Genomic DNA, 26,180 nt, shown 5'->3' on the forward strand with positions numbered 1-26,180 from the left:
AATGGACTGAGATGAAACTTCAAGGATTCACATGTTGGGGAAGTGGTCCTTACAAAAGCTTTTTTTTTTTTTTAACCTGGGCTCCAATATCCTAAGAGTACTATTTGTTGTAACATGTTGCAAAACATTAACACTGTTTTCCAATCTGCTTATCAAGCCAATATCTACTTCTGGCTGATAAATGGTCATTTCTTCTCTTCCAGTCAACCCCACTTCTCCCTTCACAAGATGCAACATGCAACCAAAAACGCATTTGCCTAATTTACGTGGCAACAACTTTTCCAGAGATGGATGGAATCTGCCAGGACCTTATAAAGTGTTGGGCCAGCTGACAGGTAACGTCTGTCAAAAAAAATATCAGCAAATTCTCATAAATTATTTTGGGTAAAGGGTGAAAGAAAATTGGAGAAAATTAAGAGCATAAAAATTCCACAGATTAAAATCAGATGAAGCTGATAGATTGGCCTCGAGGTGGGGCTGCAGGATGAGAGGGTGAACTGGAGGAAGCAAAGATAACTGCATTATTAAGGACTCTGATAAAAAGCCCTAGTCTTCTAGCTAGAACTGAAGACGGATGGGAACAGTGGGCCAAACAGAAAGCTTACAAGACAACAGGAAACAGATTTTACTCCAAAGCAGAATTCCTTCCTGAACTAACGAAAAAATTCACAAGTTAAAACTTTTTAAAAATTATTTTTCCTATTTATTGAATTTACTGGGATGACACTGGTTAAGAAAACTATACAGGTTTCAGCCCTGGCTGGTGTTGCAAAATTTCTCTTTGAAGCCAAGCATTCCAGGAGGTTTGTTTGTCAGAGTTTTTTTTTTTTATTAGTGTTTCAATTTCATTAGTTGTATTCAGCCCATTCAATTTTTTAATTCTTCCTGATTCAGTTTTGGAAGATTATTGATAGGTACATATTTACTGTCATTTTATCATTTTAGCTATGTTCCTCTCCTCCTCCTATTTCTTCTTCTTTAGGTAGGCCCCTTAACATTTCTTGTAATGTTGGTTTGGTGGTAACAAACTCCTTTAGCTTTTTCTAATCTGGAAAGCTCTTTATTTCTCCTTCAATTTTAAATGATAGCCTTGCTAGATAAAGTAGTCTTCATTGTCAGTCCTTGCTTTTCATCACTTTGAATATTTCATGCCAATCCCTTCTGGCCTGAAATGTTTTGTTGAGAAATCAGCTGACAGTCTTATGGGAATTCCCCTGTAGGTAACTCTCTTTCACTTGCTGCATTTAGGATTCTGTTTTTATCTTTAACCTTTTCCATTTTAATTATGATGTGTCTTGGTTTGGGCCTCTTTGGTTTCATCTTGTTTGGGACTCTCTGCACTTCCAGGACTTGTGTATCTTTTTCTTCACCAGGTTAGGAAAAGTTTTTGGTCATTATTTCTTCAAATAGTTTCTTGATCCCTTGTTCTCTTTCAGGTACCCCTATAATGTGGATGTTGTTAGGACTGATCCTGTCCCATAGGTACCTTAAACTATCCTAATTTTTTAAAATTCTTTTCTCTTTTTTTCTGCTGATTGGGTTTTTTCTACCTTGTCTTCCAAATCACTATTTCAACCCTCTGCTTCATTCAGCCTACTGTTTATTCTTTCCAGTGCATTCTTCATTTTATATATTGTGTTCTTCATTTCTGACTGACCCTTTTCATGGTTTCCATGTCCTTTTTCATGCTGTTGTGCATTCTTATAACCATTACTTTGAATTCAATATCTGATAAATTGCTAGCCTCTATTTCATTTAGTTCTTTTTCTGGATATTTCTCCTATTCTTTCATTTTGGGCCTGTTTATTTTTCTCCCCATTTTGGCTCCTTGTTTGTGTTTGTTTCTATGTCTTATATATATCTGCTATGACTCCCAGTCTCCCTGGGGTGACCTTATGTACTAGGTGTCCTGTGGGGTCCAGTGGTGCAGTCTCCTGACCACTTGAGCTGGGTGCTCCAAGAATGTCCCTTGTGTGGGTAATGTGGGCCCTCATGTTGTAAATGAGTATTGACTGCTATTGGCCCATTTGTGTATGGGATCAACCCACAGGCTGGCTGACTGTGAGGCTCAACCTAGATCATGGCATGAGAGGTGCTGCGCTGTTGCTGACCACACTAAGGAGAATTTGCCTCAGCAGGATTTGGTGCCTGCCAAGATCTCCCTTTGGATATGCTGCCTATGAAGCTTATTAAATCCTGTTCTGATGTTGTCTGAAGCCGGCCACTTGGTATGTTATTTCTGGGTCTCTTGTGAGGTACTCTGGTGCTGCCTGTGACTGTCCCTCAGCAACCTGTTTGGACTAGTTTCGATGTGGCTTCTTCTGTAAATCCTTGGTTTTAAGACTTCTCTTCAGCTAGTCTTCAGTTGGTTATTCAGGATGATTGTGCTATACTTCAGCTGTAATTTCAGTTTGGTCCTGGGAGGAGGTGACTGTAGCATTCACCTACTCTGTTGTCATTTTGCATATCAAAATCCTACAGCTGGGACTGCTAACTTCTCCCAGGCCCAGACTTCCCATCTTTAAAATGGGAATCACCTTTCTTCAGAGGGTTGCCCAGCTGACTTATTCATCTCAAGAGAGCCCATCCCTCATAAGTGGCTCTGAGAGTCAGAGCAGATCCATAAACAAAAATGTTCAGACCTATCAGAAGTTAGAGCATCATAAATTGAACTGGTGATTTATGGGAGGGCTGACTTTGTCATGGAGCCTACCTACATGGAACCATGTGAAGATATTTCTCTTTAAATAGCCCAGAGGGTGTGCCCACGGGCCAGATGGTGGATACCAGGTGATCCATGTGGCAGTGGCAAAGCCCAAAGTGACAGTGTCTGAGGAGACTGAGGTGATGGAGGCCCACAAGTAAATATTATACTTAAAAAGTAGGAGGGAAAGAGAAGGGGGTAACCTCTATTACAGATCTATTCTATATAGCAAGTACAGAGTACAATGTACAAATGCATTTAAACCTCAAAACAACCTCTGAGGGGAGCTTATAATATCACTGCTTTTACAGACGAGGAAGCTGTAATCAGGGGCTACATAACTTGTCCAAACACCATGAACAGAACCCAGATCCAAACTCTGCCCTGTTTAACTTCATAGCCCCTGATCTTTCCAGTATGCAGTTCTTGGGGAAAAAAAATCTAAAAGGGTTTTAGATAAAAATACTATCATAACTACCTGTCTGAGAAAGCTTGAGCAGTGAAATATAAACCTCCTGGCAAACTGTGTCAGAGTCTAAAATAAAGTGGGCCACCAGGAAGTTCTTGCAGTGGATAATCAGGGGACAGCCCTCACTAGTTAAAGGTAACTTCTCCACAGTGGCAATGTGATGCACGGCAATCTGCAAAACAGAAAAGAACCAAAATAAATTCACGGTCATGCCTAAATTCTATTATTATCAGTGGGCTTGACTCTCAGTAGTGGTAACAGAATAACCAGAGTTGTGATCACATATATAGCCATCAACCATCCTTTATAAGGCACAACTGGGTTTCTCTCAAACACAAGTAAATAGTGCTAAAGCAATGAGAAGAAAATTGCAGTTATAAAACTTCTCCCTCCTTCGGAATATAAGGTTACCAGGTTTGGGGCAATAGTGGTAAATTGGCTCAGTACAGATGGCTTCTGGCATGCTATGGTGAAATTTACAATCATGGTAGAATAATTGTCACAGAGAAAAATAGGACTTTCTTTTGTTCTACTAAATTACTAATTAAAATTAATAACTGGTATTGTACTTTATTTCTCATGAGGTTATCCATGACCATTAACTATTTAATCCCTGTAATAACCCTCTGAGGTATAATTGTCTCATTTCAGGAATGAAGAAACCAAAGCTCTGAGAAGTGAATTACTCATCAGAGGTCACACAACCAAGAAGTGCACAAACAGGACTTGAATCACAGCAGTCCAACTCCAAGTCCAGGGTTCTTTCTCTAAGAATTCTAAAAACTTTAGTCCTGGAATTAGGATTTAACTAGAAATATTAGGGAGAAAATTTCTCTCCCACAGTTTAGAATCTAGTGACAGTAAAGCAAAAATGAAATGGGGGAAAAACCGACCTATGTAACTTAGGAAATGAGTAAACTATAAGACTAATTACTAAAGGAACTATACATATGCACTATACTGTAGTTAATAAAGTTGTATCCTATGGGAGTACAGGTTAAGGAATCTGATTTTTGTAAGGATGATTAAATCTTTAGTCACATCATTATTGTCCATGCTGATGCCAGCAAAAAGAAATGCGTGAAAAGTAAACTGGTAAAAAGGAACTGTATCCAAATAATACATTTTTTTCTTTATTCAAAAAACCATGGAATCATAGTTTTACATTTTGGTCTTTCATGTTCTCCTCCTATCTGTGTCTCTAATGTTTCCTGCAACTGGAACTTGGATGTAATCTTTTCATTCTTTGGATCCCCTGCCCTGTGCCTGGAATGGCCTTCTGATCATCACTGCTTTTCTTTTTCTCCATTCTGCACACGCCATGCCCCAGCCCTAATTTATTTGGAAAAGCCATCTCTTCCGGGAACTCTTTCAATCGCACCCACCATCTAAGAATGGGGCAGGTATGGGGACCACTCACATATTCCTAGCAGGGATTTTCCATCTTAATTTCTGTCTTAATTGCTTTGTCAAACTCAGTTCCTGCCATGGCAGTTGTAGAGGGGTTGAACAAACTACTGATAATGTAATAGGGATTAATACATCAAATTTCAGGAAAATCGAAGCCCTGTTGATTAACACATGAGATGTGTGTTTGGGTAGTAAAATACTGATCAAGCTCGGGCAGCAGGCAAAAAAGTGATGAATTGGGAAGAGGAGGAAAGTGAAGCTGATGAAGGCTGAGAAGAACTTCAGTAATAATACTAATTGGGTAAATAAGCCTCCTTTGATATATAGAAATGATTAACATAAGTTCTGCCATCCAGATCTAGCCCTCTGGGTTTCAAATAATACCCAATAGGAACATATCTAGGGAAATGTGTGCTGTCTATAAGTGTAAGTAGAAAGAGGAAAGGCTTATGGCACAGTACTAAAGAAATGTTTCCTGAACTGTTAGAAATGGAAGAATCCCTGCTAATTATATAATCTAACCACTCATTTTAGAGATGAGAAAATTGAAGCCCAGAGAGTAAGAGTCACTTACCTGAGGTCATATAGCCAGTTAGTGCATAGCTGAGTCTAGCTAGAACCAGGTCTCCTGATTCCTCCTTTGGCATTCCTTTCATCACACCAAAGGGAGCAAATACAATATCAAATGGGGCAAGCTCATGTTGTTTTAAAAAGGAGGTATTAAAATACAGTTGAGTCTTGAACAATGTATTTGAACTGTGTAGGGTCCTCTTATGTGTGGATTTTTAAAAATAAACAGTTGGCCCTGTGTTTCCACAGGTTTCGCATCCACAGATTCAACCAAAACAATATTTTCAATCCATTGTTGGAAGTCCATGACTGTAGACAGCAAACTGTAGGCTTAAGTCCTTTATATAAAATGGCATGCATTGATAGATTTTGGTATCTGTAGAGGATTCTGGAACCAATCATCCTCTAATACGAAGGGATGACTATAGTTAAGTTTTGCAGGAGTCAAAAGTTGTATGAATATTTTCAATTGCATAGGGGTTGGTACCCTCTAACACTGTTCAAGCATCAACTCTACTTACTTCATATGTATATTCAGCTTAATTTATTTTATACTTATTCAATGGTATTTATCATGAGCCAGGCACTGTTTTAAGTGATTAAAACATTAACATTTTAAATTCTCATAACAAGATTATTATCAGTATCCTTATTTTACAGATGAGGGAAGTGAGACACAGAGAACTTAAATAAATTTGCCCAAGATTATAAAGGTAGTAAATGTTAATTCTGGGATTGCACCCTGAACAGACTGCCTCTACAGCCTGTGATCTTAATCACTATGCTATGCTGTATACGTGAAGCATGTTGTACTTCTTATTAAGACTTCTAATAGAACCAAGATGGCGGCGAAGGTAGACACACCGCCTCCTCGCACAACCAGAACTGACAGAAAATCGAAAGGCAAAGAAGTCCGACACCAAGGAAATAAAAAAAAGAAACATTCATCCAGACTGGTAGGAGGGGTGGAGACAGGCACCAGGGCTGAGAGGACTCGCGTGGCCGTGGCGGGACCCAGACTGGCGGAGTGTGGGACCAACAGGGCAGGCAGTCTGACCACTAGCAGACCCACATTCGCACACAGACAAACCCGGACGAACGGCGGAGAGCGAAGCAGACCGAGTAACCCAGGGCTACAGCGCGGGGAAATAAAGCTTCAAACCTCTGATTGAAAACGCCCGTGGGGGTTGGGGCGGCAGCAGGAGAGACTCCCAGCCTCACAGGAGAGGTCGTTGGAGAGACCCACAGGGGCCTGGGGCGTGCACAAGCCCACCCACTGGGGAACCAGCACCAGAGGGGCCCAGTTTGATTGTGGGTATCAGAGTGAAAGATTGAAATCCGGTGGAGAGGGGAGCAGGCGCCATTGCTCCCTCTCGGCCCCTCCCCCACGTACAGCATCACAGCGCAGCGACCAGCATTACCCCGCCCCGGGGAACACCTAAGGCTCTGCCCCTTTAAGTAACAGAGGCACCAAGACCAAAAAAAAAAAAAAAAAAAAAGGCCCAAATGACAGAACACTTCAAAGCTCCAGAAAAAATACAACTAAGCGAGGAAGAGATAACCAACCTATCGGATGCACAGTTCAAAACACTGGTTATCAAGACGCTCACAGAATTGGTTGAATTTGGTTGAAAAGTAGATGAAAAAATGAAGCCCATGCTAAGAGAAACAAAGGAAAATGTACAGGGAACCAATAGTGATGCAAAGGAAACTGGGACTCAAATCAACGGTGTGGACCAGAAGGAAGAAAGAAACATCCAACCAGAAAAGAATGAAGAAACAAGAACTCAGAAAAATGAGGAGAGGCTTAGGAACCTCCAGGACATCTTGAAACGTTCCAACATCTGAATTATAGGGGTGCCAGAAGGAGAAGAGGAAGAACAAAAAATTGAAAACTTATTTGAACAAATAATGAAGGAGAACTTCCCTAATCTGGCAAAGGAAATAGACTTCCAGGAAGTCCAGGAAGCTCAGAGAGGCCCAAAGAAGCTGGACCCAAGGAGGAACACACCAAGGCACATCATAATTACATTACCCAAGATTAAACGCAAGGACCTACATCCAAGATTACTGTATCCAGCAAAGCTATCATTTAGAATGGAAAGGAAGATAAAGTGCTTCTCAGATAAGGTCAAGTTAACGAAGCTCATCATCACCAAGCCCTTATTATATGAAATGTTAAAGGGAGTTACCTAAGAAAAAGAAGATCAAAAATAGGAACAGTAAAAATGACAGCAAACTCAGTTATTAACGACCACACCTAAAACAAAAACAAGAGCAAACTAGGCAAACAACTAGAACAGGAACAGAACCATAGGGATGGAGATCACATGGAGGGGTGTCAATAGGGGAGTGGGAGGGGGAGGGGGGGAAAGGTACAGAGAATAAGTAGCATAGATGATAGGTGGAAAATAGACAGGGGGAGGGTAAGAATAGTGTAGGAAATGTAGAAGCCAAAGAACTTATAAGTATGACCCATGGACATGAACTATAGGGGGGGAATGTGGGAGGGAGGGGTGAGCAGGATGGAGTGGAGTGAGGGGGGGGAATGGGACAACTGTAATAGCATAATCAATAAATATATTTAAAAAAAGACTTCTAAGCATCAATCTGGCTAATGATTAAGTTAAAATTAAATGATGTTACTTTAGGATGGGGAAGGCATAAAGCAATGTTAGGGGTGCTAAGCTAATTAGAAAGCATTGTTGAAAAGTGTAACGGGAAACATACACACGACACACACCCTGTCTTAGGTCAGAGAGATGGTCTAAATCATTGATACCCAAGGTATAGTCCATTGGCCACCAGCATCACCTGAGAGATTTTTAGAAATTTCAAAATCTTAGGCCTGAGATTCTGCATTTTTATAAGCTCCCAGGTGAAACTGATACTGCTAGTTATTGGAGTACATTTTATGGGTATCAGGCTTTAAATTACTTCTAGTTCATAAGGATGCTTATTGACGAGACTCAGAAAAGGAACAAAGGCTTCTCTACTTAAAAGTATTGAGGAAAACTCCCAAACAGTTGAAAATGACTAAGATGACTATAGTTAATAACTTGAGGGGTAAAAAGTCATATAATTCAAGCTGTGAAAAGACTCCTAGAATAGGTCCTTTGAAGAAAAGGTTTTACAGCAATTTATTACTTGAAATTTTAAGAAACTACTATATTAGAAAGCATATACACCCAACTTTTCAAGACCCTTTGAAACTTCTCATGAACTTACCCATGTTTCTTGCCGGGCTGCAGAAGCCTCCACATAGATCAGGTGAGTTGCAGTAAGGTACAGATTCCCATTAGATAGTGTCTTACCCGCAAAATGATCCAGTAATGTCACGTTTTCTACCTGTTATTTGGGAAGGGGGGAAACGGATTAATTACATGTGTTGAGTTGATGGCTTAAAGTGAGATAATTCAAAGCCAGATAAATGCAGTTAATTTGCTACAGAACTTCTTTGAGGCTTTCTAGTTTCTGCCAAGGCATCAAACTAATATGATCTATGTTTCTTTTTCCTAAATCAGCCCTGGAGAAACTATAAAAGTGAGAAGGAAACATGGATTCTAGGAAGGATTAACCTTCTATATGATGTTACCAAGATGGGGTAGGTGTGGGTGGAAGATAGATAAGACATAGAGCCTGTTGAGATACTTATCCCATTGGAGAGAAGTTGCAGTTACTGTATGTGTAAAATATCAATAGGGGTAAATAACATCAGTTTAAGTCTTAAGTTAAAGGGCAAGAAAATATAATACGTAACTTTGTATAAAGCAGGAGAAAACTCTATCTACCCAATGGAAAGCGGGAAAGGAAAACAAAAACAAAAAGAGTGCCATAAATGAAAAGTATAAAATGAAATGCTAGAAATAAGTTCCAATATAAGAGTAATTACAACAAATGTACATGGATTAATTTACCAATTAAAAGACAGACTTACAGACTGGATTAAAACAAACGACTGAACAATATTCAGTCTACAAGAGATACATTTAAAATAAAGAGATGTATACCCTGACTGGTGTTGCTGAGTGGATTGAGCGCTGGCCTGTGAACCAAAGGTCACCGGTTCAATTCCCACTCAGGGCACATGCCTGGGTTGCAGGCCAGGTCTCCAGTAGGGGGCGTGCAAGAGGCAACCACACATTGATGTTTCCCTCTCTCTCCCTCCATTCCCCTCTGTCTAAAAATAAATAAATAAAATCTTTCTAAAAAAATCACTTTAAATGCCAATGGTCTATTTACACCAAAGAAAAATGATTGTCAGTGTGTATCAAAAAAACCAGGACCCAACTTGACATTGTCTACAAGAACACACTGTATTCTTGCACATGGTGTAAATTGGTAGTCTAGTTTCATTTTTTGCATGCACCTGTTTAATTCCCCCCATAGCATTTATTGAAGAGACTGATTTTTCTCCACTGTATGCTCTTGCCTCCTTTGTCAAATATTTACCATAAAGGTATGAGTTTATTTCTGGGCTCTCTGTTCTGTTCCACTGATCTATATTCCTGTTCTTATGCCAGTACCAGGCTGTTTTGATTACACCATGAACAAGAATGAATTTGAAATAGATAAAAGACTTAAATGTAAGCTGTGAAACCATAAAAATCCTAGAAGAAAACATAAGCAGTAAAATCTCAGACATCTCTTGTAGCTATATTTTTGCCAATATATTTCCTAGGGCAGGGAAAACAAAGGAAAAAATAAACAAGTGGGACTACATCAAATTAAAAAGCTACTGCACAGCAAAAGAAACCATCAACAAAATGAAAAGGGAACCCACTGTATGGGAGAATATATTTGCCAATGATGCATCTAATAAAGGCTTAATAGCCAAAATTTATAAAGAACTTAAGTAACTCAACACTAGGAAGACAAATAATCCAATTAAAGGACCTGAATAGACATTTCTCCAAAGAGGACATACAGATGGTCTGTAGACATATGAAAATTTGCTTAGCATCACCAGCCATCAGAGAAATGCAAATTAAAACCACAATGAGATACCACTTCACACTAGTCAGAATGGCCATCATAACCAAATCAACAAACAACAAGTGCTGGAGAGGATGTGGAGAAAAGGGAACTCTAGTACACTGTTGGTGGGAATGCAGATTAGTGAAGTCTCTATGGAAAACGGTAAGCAGATGCCCCCAAAATTTAAAAATGAAACTGACTTTTGATCCAGATTATATTGACTTCTGGGAATATATCCTACGAATCCTGAAACACCAGCTCAAAAGAACCTACACACCCCTGTGTTCACAGCAGTGTTATTTACAATAGGCAGGATTTGGAAGCAGCCTAATTGCTCATCAGTAGATGCATGGATAAAAAAGCTGTAGTGCATTTACACAATGGAATACTATGCAGCTGTAAAAAAGAAGAAAATCTTACCCTTTGCAACAGCATGGATGGATCTGGAGATTAGTATGCTAAGTGAAATAAACCAGTCTGTGAAAGACAAATACCATATGATCTTACTTATTTGTGGAATCTAATAAACAAAAACTGAAAAACAAAACAGAAACAGAGGCACAGGTACATGGAATAGATTGACAGCTGTTCCAGAGGGGTTTAGGGAGAGGTAGACTGGATGAAAGAAGATGAAGGGATTAGCCAAAGAACAGATACAAATAACCGACCCATAGACACAGGTAACAGTGTGGTGATGGCTGGGGGGGTGGCTAGGCAAAGGGTGGGGAAGGCGGGCAAAGCAGGGGATAAGAGGGCATCTGTAATAGTGTAAATATAAAAATAAAGTAAAAAAAAACTGCTTTAAACTTCAAGACACATATGCATTTAAAGTACAGGGATGGAGCCCTGGGTGCCCTGGCTCAGTGGATTAAGCACCAGCCTTCGAACTGAAAGGTTGCCAGATCAATTTCCAGTCAGGGCACATGCCTGTGTTGTGAGCCAGGTCCGCAGTTGGGGGTGTGCGAGAGGCAACCGGTCAATGTTTCTCTTGCACATCGATGTTTCTCTCCCTTTCTTTCTCCCTCCCTTCCCCTCTCTCTGAAAATAAATAAATAAAATCTTCTAAAAAACAGTAAAGGGATGGAGACAAATATGCCATGCTAACACCAAAAGTTGAAGTAGTTATATTAAGTAAGATTATCAGGGATAAAGAGCATTGCATAAAATTCTCCAAGATGATACAACAAGCTTTAATGAGGTAAAAATGGATAGAAGTGCAAAGAGAAATAAATGAATCCCTTATTATAGTGGAGACTTCAACACCCCTCTATTGACAGATCCAGTAGGCAGGAAATCATTAAGGGCATAGCTGAACTGAACAGCACCATCAATCCATTGCATCTAATTGATGTCTATGGAATACTTCATCCTCTAACAGCCTGAATACATTTTTCTCAAGTTCTCATATGGAACATTCACCAAGACACATCATATTTTGTGCCATATAATACATCTTAACATATTTAAAAGAATAGAAATCATACAAAGTATGCTCTCAGAACACAATAGACAAACTAGAAATCAAATACAGAAAGACAGTTACAAAATCTCAAAATACATGGAAACTAAACAACACACTTTTTAGTAACACAATGGGTCAAAAAAAAACTTTCAAAAGAAATTTTAGCCCTGGCTGATATGGCTCAGTGGATTGAGCACCAGCCTGTGAACCAAAGGGTCACTGGTTCAATTCCCAGTCAGGGCACATGCTTGGGTTGCAGGCCAGGTCCCTGGTGGGGGGGCGCATGAGAGGCAACCACACAATGATGTTTCTCTCCCTCCCTCCCTCTCTCTCTAAAAATAAGTAAATAAAATCTTTTTAAAAAGGAGAATTTAAAAATATTGTGAAATAAGTGAAAATAAAAATTTTTGTAAAAACAATGCTTAGAGGGAAATTTACAACATTGAATGCATAAGAAATATCTAAAAATCAATAATCTAAGCTTCCACCTTAGGAAGCTAGAAAAAGAAGAGCAAATTAAATTCAAAGTAAGAAGAAGAAAATAAAAATTAGAACATAAATTAATCAAATAAAAAAATAGGAAAACAACAGAGAAAAATTGATAAAACCAAAGCCTAGTTAGTTCAGTGAAAGATCAGTAAAACTGTTACCTATCTAGCCAGGTCAACTAACAACACAAAAAAAGAGAAAGAAAACACAAGTTACTAATATCAGAAATGAAAGAGGAGCCATCACTATCAGACATTAAAAGGATAATAAATATTATAAGCAATCGTATGCCTACAAATTTGATAACCTAGGTAAAATGGACTAATACCTCTACCAAAACTCACACAGGACAAATAGATAATCCAAATAGGCTTATATCTATTAAAGAAATTGAATCAATAATTAATAAAATTACAAAACAGATAGAACCAGGTCCAGATGGGTTCACTGGTGAATTCTACTGAACACTTTAAAAAAAAACTATACCAATTCTCTACTATCTCCTCTAGAAAACAGAAGCAGAGGGAATGCTTCCTAACTCATTCTGTAAGGCCAGGATTACCCTACTAGAGAAACCAGAAAAGATTTCTGCTGCATGACATTGTACCCATAATTATCAATACTGTATTGTATACTTTATTGTAAAAATTATTAAGAGTATAGGCACTATGATAAACATTCATAACATAATAATAATAAAAAGGGGGGAAAGTACAATATCTCCCATGAAGACAGATGCAAAATCATCAACAAAAAATTAGTCTATTAGTTTGCTAGGGCTGCTGTAACAAAGTACCACAAACTAGGTAGCTTAAACAGCAGCAATTTATTGCCTTACAGTTCAGGAGGATAAAGTACTAAATCAAGGTGTCAAACGGGGTTGGCTCCTTCTGGGGCTGTAAGGAAAGAATCTGTCCCAGGCTCTCTCCTTCACTTGTGGATGGCCATCTTCTCTCTATGTCTCTTCACCCTGTCTTCCCTCTATTACATGCAAGTGTGCAAATTTCACACTAGGGGGCACGTGAGAGACAACCACATATTCATGTTTCTCTCCCTCTCTTTCTCCTTCCCCTCTATAATCTTGAAGAAAATTGAGGAAGAAAATAGTCTAACAATAAAATGGCACTACATACACATATATCAATAATCACCTTAAATATAAATGGCTTAAATGCTCCAACCAAAAGACATAGGGACAACTGAATGGATAAGGAAAAAAGATCCATATATATGCTACCTCCAAGAGACCCGTTTCAGATCAAAGATACACAAAGACTAAAAGTAAAGGGATGGATACAGATATTTCATGCAAATGGAATGGGGGGAAAAAGCTGGGGTAGCAGTATTTATATCCGAGAGAATAGACTTTAAAACCAACGCTGTAGTGAGAGACAAAGAACGGCACTACATAATGATAAAGGGAACAATCCAACAAGAGGGTATAACCCTAGTAAACATTTACACACCCAACATAGGGCACCTAAACATGTGAAGCAAATCTGGATGGACATAAAGGAAGAAATTGACAGAAATATAGTCACAGTCGGGGATTTTAACACCCCTTTACTTCATTGGATAGATCTTCCAGACAAAAAATCAATTAAGGAGACAGCGGCCTTAAATAGCACACTAGATCAAATAGATGTAATTGATATCTTCAGATTATTTCACCGCAAAGCAGCAGAATATACATACTTTTCAAGTGCACATGGAACGTTTTCTAGGAGAGACCACATGTTAGGACACAAAACAAGTCTCAATAAATTTAGGAAGATTTAAATCATATCAAGCATCTTCTTAGACCACAATGCTATGAAACGAGAACTCAATCACAAGAAGAACACAGAAAAACATGCAAAGACATAGAAACTAAACAACATGTTATTAAACAGTGAATGGCTCAACAAGGAGATCAAGGAAGAAATCAAAAGATACCTTAAAACACCCTGGCTGGTGTAGCTCAGTGGACTGAGCGCTGACCTGAGAACCAAAAGGTCGCCAGTTCGATTCCCAGTCAGGGCACATGCCTGCGTTGCAGGCCAGCTCCCCAGTCGGGGGCATGTGAGAGGCAACCACACATTGATGTTTCTCCCCCTCTCTTTCTCCCTCCCTTCCCCTTTCTCTAATAAATAAATAAATAAATTTAATTTAATTTAATTTAAAAAGATACCTTAAAACAAATTAAAATGAGGACACAACAATACAAAATCTGTGGAACATAGGGAAAGCGATCCTAGAGGGAAATTCATAACATTACAGGCCTACCTCAAAAAAAACAAGAAGTAGATCAAATAAACAATCTAACTTTACACTTAAAGGAACTTGAAAGAGAACAAAGCCCAAACTGAGCAGAAGGAAGAAAATAATAAAGATCAGAGCTGAAATTAAAAAAAATAGAGTCCAGCTGGGGTGGGGTGGAGGGATGGGGAGAAAAGGCATACAACTGTAATTGAATAACAATAAAAATTTTTTAAAAATAGAGTCTAAAAAAAGATACAAAAGATCAATGAATCCAAGAGCTAGTTCTTAGAGAAGATAAACAAGATTGACAAACTTTTAACCAGACTCATCAAGAAAAAAAGAGAAAGGACCCAAATAAATAAAATCAGAAATGAAAGAGGAGAAATAAAAATGGATACTAAAGAAATACAATGGATTATAAGAAAATATTATGAACAATTATATGCCAACTGGATGAGATCCAGAAATAAATTCCTAGAAATATGCAATCTTCCAAAATTAAATCAGGAAGAATCAGAGAATCTGAATAGACAGATTACACCTAGTTAAATTGAAACAGTAATCAACAAACTCCCAACAAACAAAAGTCCTGGACCAGATGGCTTCCCAGGGGAATTTTACCAAACATTCTGAGAACATCTAACACCTCCCCTTCTCAAACTATTTCATAAAATTCAGCAGGAGGGAAGGCTCCCAAACCCATTTTATGAGGCCAGCATAATACTAATTCCAAAACAGATAAAGACACTACAGAGAAAGAAAATTATAGGCCAATATCCCTGATGAACATAGATGCTAAAATCCTCAACTAAATATTAGCAAACCAAATACAGCAATGCATCAGAAAGATCATACACCATGATCAAGTGGGATTTATTCTGGGAATACAAGGTTGGTGTAACATTCACAAATCAATACATGTGATTCACCACATAAGCAAAATGAACGATTATAACCATATGATCATATCAACAGATGCAGAAAAAGCATTTGATAAAATCCAGCACCGATTTATGATAAAAACTCTCAGCAAAGTGGGATTAGAGGGAACATACCTAAACATAATAAAAGCCATATATAACAAGCCCACTGCCAGCATCATACTCAACAGGCAAAAACTACAAGTGTTCCCCTTAAGATCAAGAACAAGACAGGGATGTCCACTTTCACCTCTCCTATTCAACATAGTACTGGAAGTCCTAGCCACAGCAATCAGACAAGAAGAAGAAATAAAATGCATCCAAACTGGAAAGCAAGAGTAAAATTGTCTTTATTTGCAGATGACATGATACTGTACACAGAAAATCTCAAAGAGTCCACCAAGAAACTACTAGAACTAATAAATGAATTCAGCAAAGTAGCAGGATACAAAATTAATATCCAGAAATCAGTTGCATTTTTATATGCCAATAATGAACCAACAGAAAGGGAAATTAAGGAAACAATCCCATTCACAATTGCTGCAAAAGGAATAAAATAACTAGGAATAAACCTAACCAAGGATGTAAAAACCTGTACTGGAGTTGGACCCTTACCTGATATAATGTACAAAAATTAACTCAAAATGGAATAAAGACCTAAAAGTAATTCCAAAAGCTATGTAACTCCTGCAATAAAGGTCAGGGGAAGAGATTCAAGACAGTGGATTTTGTAATTATTTCTTAAAATAATTAAGACAATAAAAGTAAATGAAACTAAAGCAAAGGTGGAAAAATTTTTTAAAGAATTACCAAATACACTAAGCATTCCACTTATGTATATCTAAATAATTCAAAGCAGGATCTTGAAGAGATATTCACACACCCTTGTTCACTGCATCATTATTCACAATAGCCAAGAGGTGGAAGCAACCCAAATGTCCCTGCACATATGAATGGATAAAAAAAAACATGGTACTTATACACAATGGAATACTTTTCAGTCTTTAAAAAGGGCATCCTGTTACATGGATGATATTATGCTAAGTGAAATAAGCCAGTCACAAAAGGACACATACTTTATCATTCCACTCATATGAAGTATCTAAAGTAGTCAAAATTATATAAACAGAAAGTAGAAAGATGGTTGCTAAGGACTAGGGGGAGGGGTGCTGGTAGAGGAAATTAGTGTTTAGTAAGTTTCAGTGTTTAGTAAGTTTAGAGAGTTTCAGTGTTGTAAGATGAAAAAGTTCTAGAGATATGTTGCACAATAATGTGAATATATTTAACACTACTGAACAGTACACTTAAAATGATTAAGATGGTAAATGTAATGTTATTTTTTAACTACAATAAAAAACACTCATTTCCAATCCCCCCCTCAAAAGTAACATATTCCTGTAAAGGCTAGGAAGGCATGTATTTCCAGCACAGAGTCATCCTTGCCAGAAGGACAGATACAGAAGGCTACACAGTGGCTGGAGAAAAAGGAGGAAGGGAGCAAGAAGTATGCAATTGCAGAAGGGAGGGAGGTAAAGTGGAAGGATAAGGCCAGAACAGGAGCAGAGTTAATAAATGAAAAGCCAGACTCAGCAGGTCCAATGCAAGATAAAGGAAAAAAACCCTACTAAAAACCAGGAGATGTTTTAAGGTCAAAACCCCAGATGGAGAAGGAAGGTGCTATGGTATAAATGTTTGTGTCCCCCCAAAAGTCGTATGTTAAAATCCTAATGCCCAATATTACTGTATTTGGAGGTGGGACCTTTGGGAGGAGATTAGGTTAGGAGGGCAGAGCCCTCATAAATAGGATTAGTAGAATTAGTGCCCTTTAAAAAAAGGCTCCAGAGAGATTCCTTGTCTCCTTCCACAATGTGAGGACAGAGTGAGTAGTTGACAGTTTGCAACCTTGAAAGGGACTTTACCAGAACCCAGCCATGCTACCACCCTAATCTTGCACTTCCAGCCTCTAGAACTGTGAGAAATAAATTTGTTGTTTATAAGCCACCCAGCCTGTGGTATTTTGTTATAGCATCCCAAATGGATTAAGAAAGAGGAGGGGGAAAAAAGAATCCTCAGTAATGTTTAGCCACAGAGTAAGTAGAAGGGGGGGGCATAGAAAATGTATGTGGGAAAAGCTACAAGTAATGCTGCAAGAGAAACATGAATGCATACAATTTCCTTTCCTGATGGGGCAGTTGCAGGTAGGCATTTGCTAATCTGAATGCGGAAGACTATATAAACTTGATAAGAAGAGTTTGGTAAAAGCACATGATCTCATTAGCCAATCGAAAGTTAAAAGAAAGTACGCTTGCTACTGCCAGAGGAACTGTGACTAAGTTAACAGGAGAAATCAGTGCCAGTTGGAATAGAGGCTCACTTTCTCACTGTCAGGAAAAGTCACAATTCAGGAAAAGAATGGGCAAGAAGTTGAGGAGTAGAAATTTAAACTATAAAACATCTTTAGCTCTCTCCTGCCTGTCCCAGGGCAGGAGATGCTCAAGGAGCAACACTGGCCACTTGGAAGGAGCTCTGCTAAGGCCCAGGGCACTACCTAACAAAAGGCTGCAGTGTCCATATATGAAGAGCATTATGTTCATCTTGGAGGGTAGTGCTGGAGGACGTCTTGGAGGGGGGGCTGTTGATATGTACTCCCTTAGGGCTCCACACTGCAGGGAACATGTGTCCATTAACAGGTGAGACCTTGTAGGAGACCTGCTTTTATCTTACAGAAACAGGAGTCCCATAGAATATATATGTGTATGTACATGTATAGAGCAGGGGTGGGGGGTGAGAAAGAAAAAGAGGGAGGGATGAGGGAAGAGACATAAGAGGCGTGAGGGGAGGAAAAGGAAAGGGGAGGGAAGGTAGGAAAGAAAGGGAGAAAAGGAGGGAAGGGGGGGAGAAAAGGGAAGGAGGAAAGAGAAAGAATATGAAGAAAAAAGGAGAGAGGAGAGAGATGATGGAGAAAAGGAGGGAAGAAAGGAGGAAAGAAGAGGGGAAGGAAGGGGAGTGGAAGGAAGAAAGAAAGGGAGGGAGGGAGGGAGGGAGGGAGGGAGGGGAGGCTGACCACTGCTAGGTACTATACAGACTCTAATTCCCAGGCAGGACACCCAATTGCTTTGTTAGTTTTGCACTCCCTGGCTATAGACAGAGCACTGACATTTACAAAATCTTTGCTCTAGGACAGTGATTTTCAACCTTTTTCATCTCATGGCACACATAAACTAATTACTAAAATTCTGCAGCACATTAAAATTTTTTTTTGCCATTCTGACAAAAAAAAATAGGTATAATTTTGATTCATTCACACTGGACAGCTATTGTTGTGTTGTGTTGGCTGTTGTCATTTTGTATTTGACAATTTAAGGGAAAAGAGGTCAGTGTCCCTGACTAAATAGTCAGGTATTGCATGTTTTAAAAACTCTTGGTGGGGGGTAAACACAGACAACTGTAATTGAACAATAATAAAATAATTAAAAAACAAAAACAAAAAACCTCTTGCAGTGCACCGACTGCGCCAGGGCACAACTGGTTGAAAATCACTGCTCTAGGGGAAGCTGGGCTGTTGTTTTTCATTTACCTTCCAGGAGGAGAAAAAGGGAGGAAAGGAAGAGATCAGGTACATTTCAGAGCTCTCAGAATCCATTTACTAGCCTGATTTTCCACAGTTATTGGTAATAACTTGGATACACTACAAAAACAAATACAAAGGAGACATCTGGCTCCAGGAAAAACAACAGTGTAATGAGATCCGTCAGCAATACACATGTCCAACATAAGCTCTACCCCATGTGGCATCACCTTAGACAGCTGAGAGAGTCCATCGTGAAAACAACGGCTGCCCTGCCCATATTAAAAAGGCTTTCACCTACTTTCACAACAAGCATCTCTGATTAAGGTCTCTTCTTTAAAGTAATAACCAAGAAAACATGTAAGGGGGTAGGAGGGAGGAAAGGAAAAGGTAGAGGGCAAATGAAGTCTTTTGGGTATGTACAAAGTCATTTGAAGCAAGCGTTAAAAATGCAACCTAGACTTGCCTTGAATTTATGCCTCCTCACACTCTATTTTTCAGCACTCCTCCAATGAAAGCAAATTTGAAACTAGGTTCTATAAACCCCAGTTCCACAGGATGTTAACTGCTGTACACACACACACACACACACACACAGTGTGGTCAGATTAGGGAAACACTGGGTTAAACAAATATAAGCAGGATTCTTTATTACAGGGTTTCTCAGAGATTTTAATGGTGAAAATTCACTACAGATCTCCACAGTGTTTATGGTATCAACATACTTTACCTTGAAATCCTTTTTATTTTTTTCAAACAACTTATCTTGCAGAACTAGTAATCATCGGGAGCAAAGTTTAGGAAATGCTAGTATAATCCAATCTGCTCACTTTATTGAAGCAGCACAGTGCAGGCTTCTGAGTCACAGGCTGTCTGCTTCATATTTTGGCTCTCAGCAACCTGCTCAAGCTTTCTGAGTCTTGATTTCTATATATTTAAAATGAAGATAATAATGGCATTGTTGTATTAAGTGAGTATATAAATATGTAATGCTTACATAAAGCATTTAGAATAGTGCCTGGCACGCTGTAATTGCTCAATAAAGGGTAGATATTGTTTTACTCATGAGGAAAATGAAACCTAAGGCCACACAGCATGTCAGTATCAGAGCTGGGACTAGAACCCAGGTCTCCTGACTCCCTGTCCAGAATGAATTTCTCAAATAAAGAAACTGTCTTTGGAACTCATCAAAAGGATCTTTCTGTAGCTGAACAACAGTAAAAAAAACAAACAAACTAGGTTTCAAACTAAATATTTAACACATAAAAGCTATAGGGTAAAATATAGTAAACCGTTAAGAAAACTTTTTATTTCTAATAAAACTTACCAAATGCTAAAAAAAATTGAACTTCCAAAATAGAAATTTTCTGAACAATTCTAGCCAGAGCAAAGGTATTTAAATCTATTGGTTTGGTTACATATGTCCCTACATTTGTTTACCTTTTCTTCTCTCTTAGAGTCAAGAGATCTAGACGACACCTAGCAGTGATGAAAAAAATCTGTGGAAGTGTTACAAAACCTTTAAGAAGTCTATGTCTATAATTATAATTATTAAAATTAACCTATTAACTCTTAAAAATCTTTCTAAAGCATTTAAGTATTGTACCACGAAACCACAAAACAATATCTAAAAACACACAACCCTAAAACAAATCCCAGTGGTTTCTAGGTTTTGGTGATGAGAAATACAATTCCAAAGCTTATAAAATAGTGGCCAAAATGCCAGACCACTGCCATCAGGGCTTCCTGGGTAACCTCTGTCTTTGCACTGTAGTACCAAGAGCCACTCTGGATGCTCAGGAAAATCTCCTTCTTCGAGACAGGCAGATCTTTTGAGACCTGCCAGGAGTAGCGTATACTAAAGCCTCTACCACTGTTTGGATCAGATGAAAACAGAAAGCAACACACAATTATGGAGCACTTAGTATGTGCCAGGCCCTTATCATACCTTATCTTAATCTTCATCATAGTCCCAAGAGGTAAATATTATCCCCATTTCACAAATGAGGAAAATGATATTCAGAGCATTTTTATGATCTGGCCAAGAACTCAGAGCTAAGAAATAATACATCTGGAATTGAAACCCAGCTCTGTCTGTTCATGTTTTTTACCCCCACTATGTTACACTATTTTTTCAACTGAAAGAGTCAAAGGAGAGACAAGCGAATTTGTACTTTGAGAACTGGAAGGGGAGTACTATCCTCACCTCTGGAAATCACATTTTCTTGACAATAAAAAACACTTTACCCAGTTTTATGTTGATTTATTCTGAGCCTGCCTCTTCCCTAAATTAATTCGAGGTGGTTTATAATAAAAGACAGATTTATAATTAGGTTATAAGAACAGAAAATCAAAGCCATGAAAAGGTAGAGGAAGCAATTATGCTAAGTACAAGGGCTAATGTAGTTAATATGATTGAACACTAAATTTGTTTCTTAGTTTCCTAGAAGTCAAGCCAAAAATTGCCTGCTTTTAGGAAAGCTTCACATAAATAGTAATTTTGAGAGCAGGGAGGGTAGATTGAAAAGCACTTTGTAAAGTACTATAAAGTATTATTACTTATTACTACTATTATCCAGAATAGCATTCTATACCAGCCTGGCACTTCCAACTATCTTGGCTCTTGTTTCAATGCTAATTCCACACAATTTATCAGTCTGAACCAATCATGCATACTAAACAACAAAAAGACAATGCTGGCTCTGCCACTTGGTAAATGTTTGACTTAACAAGAAACTTGAGCCAGCTGGGCCTCAGCTTTCACATCTGTGAAATGAGAGGTTTGGGCTATGACCAAATGATCTTATTCACTTATTCATTCATTCATTCATTCATTGGCAGATTTACTGAACTCACAAGACCATAAAATCCACTTGTTTTGAGCGCCCAGTCCGATGATTTTTTAAGGTAAATTTACAGAGTTGTACAGCCATCACCACAATATAATTTTAGAACATTTCCATCATGCCAAAAGAAACTTCATTCCCAATCCTCATTTAGATAATCTCTTAAAATGTTCCAAGTTTTATATTCTACAGTTGTAAATTTACAAAGCTTTAGCAGGTCTGCTACCTATAGAACCAAATTCAAACAAGGTCCTCTACAATCTACAAAATTTATCTCTCCAACTTTATTCCTTGAAACATTCCTCTCACTCCCTTGCTTGAATGAGTTACCTGCCCCTAAGCTTACCATCTTGCACTTCTCTTGGCAGGGAGTCCCTCTCACCTCCCCAATCTCTGAAGAGTAAAATCCTATTTATTATTCAGACTCAGCTTAAATGCCACTCCTTCCACGGAGTGGCTTTCTTCATTTCATACTCTTCACACCTCATCTAGAACTGGACCTTTTTTGCCTTTAAACTCCAACAGTATTTCATTTGTCCCTCTCATGAAAGTTCTCATTTTCATTCTAGGATCTTATGCTTGCTTTCATCACTTTACTTGATTGAGAGATCCTAGAGGGCAGTTGCTATAAGACAGCTATGTACCCTAACAGCTCCCATTGTGGGGTTTTGTAAATAATAACTAATAATGATGATAGTAATTGATAGCTAAATTAAGCATCTATGATGTGCCAGGCAATGGTCTAAGCACTTTTACAAACATTAACTCATTTAATCCTTATTAACAACCCTGTGCAATGAGTACTATTATTATCACCACCATTTTACAGATGAAGAAACTCAGGCATAGAGAAGGTACAATTTGCCAAGATCACAAATTTAGTAAAGTAGAAGAGTTGAGATTTGAATGCAGACAGTCTGGCTCCAAGCATACACTCTTAATCACTACAGTACATTTCCAAGCCAGCTGAAACTCAATCTTAACTGAAAATCTTAATTAATAAGGTTCCATTCTGGAACAGAAAGGTAATTAAGAATTCTCAGTGCTGACACCTAGAAGAATTGTAGGTGCTAAGTGACACACAGAAGTGACAGGGTGGGGGGAAGTACAAAGAACAAATTCTGGTTCACACAGGACAGTCACTGAACTTTTGGGTAGCTCCAATGTGATACAAAAATCATTGCTAAATCCCAAGGTTATAACTTAAAAAGACAACTCCCCTCTCACATATAGGTGGTAAGAGTGAAAAACTGGTAGTATCTACTCTATATGAATGTATGCATATCTTATGATCTAGAAATTCTATTCCTGTGTATATTCCAACAAAAAATGTGTATGTATACCCATCAAGAAAATATTCTATTTGTAACAGCCAGAACTAGAAATTCCCCATCAACAGAAGACTGGATAAATCAGTATAAACCACAGGTAGGATGTTAACAAAATGGAATGCTATATAGCAATGAGAATTATCTATAACTGTCAGGAATATGGATGAAGCTTTTAAACATAGTGTCGGGCAAAATAAGCCAGACACAAAAAAGTATATATGAATCCATTTACATTAAGTACAAAAAAGGGCAAACTAATCTATTCTGTTAGAAGTCAGGATAGTGGTTACCCTTGAGAGGGGTATTGACTAGAAGAGGAATGAGAAGACTCCTGGTAAGGTTCTATTTCTTGATCTGGGTGCTGGTTACATGGCTATGTGCAGTTTGTGAACATTCACACAGTATAAACTTATAATCTATAAATTTTTCTATACATGTTACACCTCGATACAGTTTTATTGAAAGTCTTCCCAAGAATAGAAGCAAATTCAAGCAAAAATAAAAAATAAAAATCACTTTTGTATTTGACAGACAGAATAACTGACAAGCTCATGGTTATCTCTTTGACCTGAGATGGAGAAAACTGAAGTCTCTCCCTTTTGTGGAAATAGTAATTTAACAAGAAAGAGGCCGTTTTCATCCCTAGCTATTACTGCAAGCCTAATCCTTCCCAGCACTTATAATAATAATAAAAGAAAAAATAGAGCTGTGGCAGCATACCACCTGTGGGTACTCAAAACCCTTTCAGGCACCAAAAATATATCAACTGTATTTAAAAAACTAAGTTTTCATTTGGAGTTTTAATTTGCATTCCAAGATTTATAATACCATCCATGCAGTAAAAATGAAGTCTGGCCATGATGCATATTAAACTTTTCTTGAACACTAACTCTGTCTCCACACCAGTCTGAAACTGAGCACTTTTATCTTTATTAGGCAAGTCATTTCACTTCCACGGGTCTCAGTTTCCTCATGTGTAACATGGGAATAATAATAGTACCTCCCTTACAGGTTGCTTTAAGGATCGATACCTATTTCATGTAAAGCAATTAACAGAGTGCCTACCACATAGTTGAATACTCAATGTTAGCTGCTATTATTATTTTGATATGGGGATAATAATGGTATCTTCTCCTTTACAGTACAGCTAGCCCAGTTTATAGCTTTAATCCCCCAACAGGGTGATTTTAGTATTTTAAACATTTTAATATTATAACATGCAAGCACAAGGACAGTTTTGCCTCCTCCTCTTCTCCAGGTTGGAAGAAAAACAAAGGGAGCATTTCAAACGAGCTAATTTTGAACTGGGTAGTGTGGCCAGGGTTAGGTGGGTGGGGAGGAGAGGATGGATAGCATAAGCCCCTTTTCTTTGATGGTGCCACCTTCCTATATCATGCCAGAGAAATGGGTACAAATGACATGATGTGGAAAGGAAGGGACCAAGAAAAAGTTAAGGATGGAAGCTACAAGGGATGTGGTTATCTTCATCAAAAAATGGGCTTAAAGAAGGAGAAGTCAGGAAAGAAGACGTCTGAAGACTGGAGTTTCTGCTTTGCCCATTGGACAGCATCTTGATCTTGAGTCTACAAGTGGACAGAACACTTTTCTAGTTAAAAAGAAAGCTTACATACACATCATTTTATCTAGTCCTCACAACCACTCTCTGAAGTGAGCAAAGCAAATTTCACATTTGGTAGAGGAGAAAAGATTCAAATAGGTTAAATACCATAGTTTGCCATGTATAATGCGCACTTTTTTGCCCAAATTTTTGAGGAAAAAATAAGGATGTGTATTGTACATGGGTAGTACTAATTCTGTATCTGTATAAATGTTTTTAATTCTTTTATTTATATTTATGTGTTAACAGTGTAGTTCCAGAAAGCAATAACCATATCTGTAAGCAAAACAATGCCCTGGAATATGATAATCTGTTTCGTTTCTAAATATTAACTAATTAATTAATTATTAAAACGAAAGAATTTTTCCTGAAAGTTTGGGCCAAAAACGCGGGTGGGCATTATACACAGCAAAATATGGGTAATTTTTCCAAAGTGATCAGCTAGTAGTTGGGGGGACCAGCATTCGTGGCTTCAAAATCCATGCCCTTTCAATGACAACATACCGGACCTTTACTCGGACTTCAGTCAGCCTCGGCAACGTTTCTTAAGATCGACAGAAAAAAAAAAAACAATTAAGCAGAGACTAGTGGTGACCTCTTCTCTGATCCTCAGCCTCGAATGGGAGAAAGAAAACCGATAGGAGGGAGGTGGACTTGGAAAGTGGCTGATGTTGGCGAGGGCAAGAGTAGGGGTTCGGAAAGAAGAGAAAAGACGTACCAGTGGCTCTAACTGGGAGTCGCCGGGAAACGGGCGCCCACTAGCCTGACAACGAATGGCACCTTCTGGGTTTTCGCTCCTGGCTGAGCAGGGCCAGGTCTTGGTAGAACTCATCTCCCCACAGGTCGCGTGGGGCTGAAGAGATGCTGTCGCCCCCCCCCCAAAACCCACCCACACACGTGGTGGGGGAGCTGGGGCGGGGGCCGTGGCGGTGGTCGGAACAAGCCTCCAGGTAGGTTCAGGGGCTGAGGGAGTCACAGAAGGGTCGGAAAACGCGGGATGAAAGAAGTAACTCTCCGGAGGCTGTGCCCTGTAGGAGACTCGAGAAGGGCGGTTACCAGTACAGCGAGCGTGTGTAAAAGGGGGTGTGCGAAGTACTGGCTGGGGAGCGTCGCTAAGCGAGGGTCACGGCGCGTGAGGGGACGGTTGGCGCAGACCACCTCAGCTCCGCGCTGTCGCTGCCCGCAAATGGGTTCTGAGGGGGGAAACCTCAGGGAAGAACTCAGTTTCTTTAAAAAGGGGTGTGGAGTAAGAAGAGAGAAGGCAGGTCTGGGACCGGATCGGGAGCGTCAAAGAGCATCCCGAGGAGACTGGAGGGGGGTGTGCCCGTGCTCCCGGCTAAGTGCCGACAGGTTAACTACGGGCTGCGGGCTGAGCACCGACAGGGAATCCCGGGCTCCCGGCCTCGCCTAACTTCTCTCCTTACCTTCGGCACCGTGATGTAGTCCATGACCGCGGTCCCAGCTGGAAGCGCTAGCTCAGCGCTCCTCCAGCTGCCTCCGCTAGCGGTTTGCCTTTGCCGCCTCCCCGGCTCGCCCAACCAGAGCTCCTGCCCCCGCCCTCCGATCTCGGCTAAC

The 26,180-nt window shown here is 39.1% G+C and overlaps 1 protein-coding gene across 1 annotated transcript in view; it reads right to left on the minus strand.

The window, feature by feature from the left end:
* Positions 1–8,501, minus strand: part of MTMR8 (myotubularin related protein 8) — a 43,452-nt gene extending 34,951 nt beyond the window's left edge. Inside the window, exons 1-2 of the mRNA XM_024555214.2 lie at positions 8,382–8,501; positions 3,183–3,345 (exon numbers count right to left, since the gene is read on the minus strand). The gene's annotated coding sequence lies outside the window, so the exon portion shown is untranslated. The remainder of the gene's footprint in view (positions 1–3,182; positions 3,346–8,381) is intronic.
* Positions 8,502–26,180: the final 17,679 nt, after the last annotated feature.

This window comes from Desmodus rotundus, chromosome X, assembly GCF_022682495.2.
Source record: "Desmodus rotundus isolate HL8 chromosome X, HLdesRot8A.1, whole genome shotgun sequence".
NCBI classification, from domain to species: Eukaryota; Metazoa; Chordata; class Mammalia; order Chiroptera; family Phyllostomidae; genus Desmodus; species Desmodus rotundus.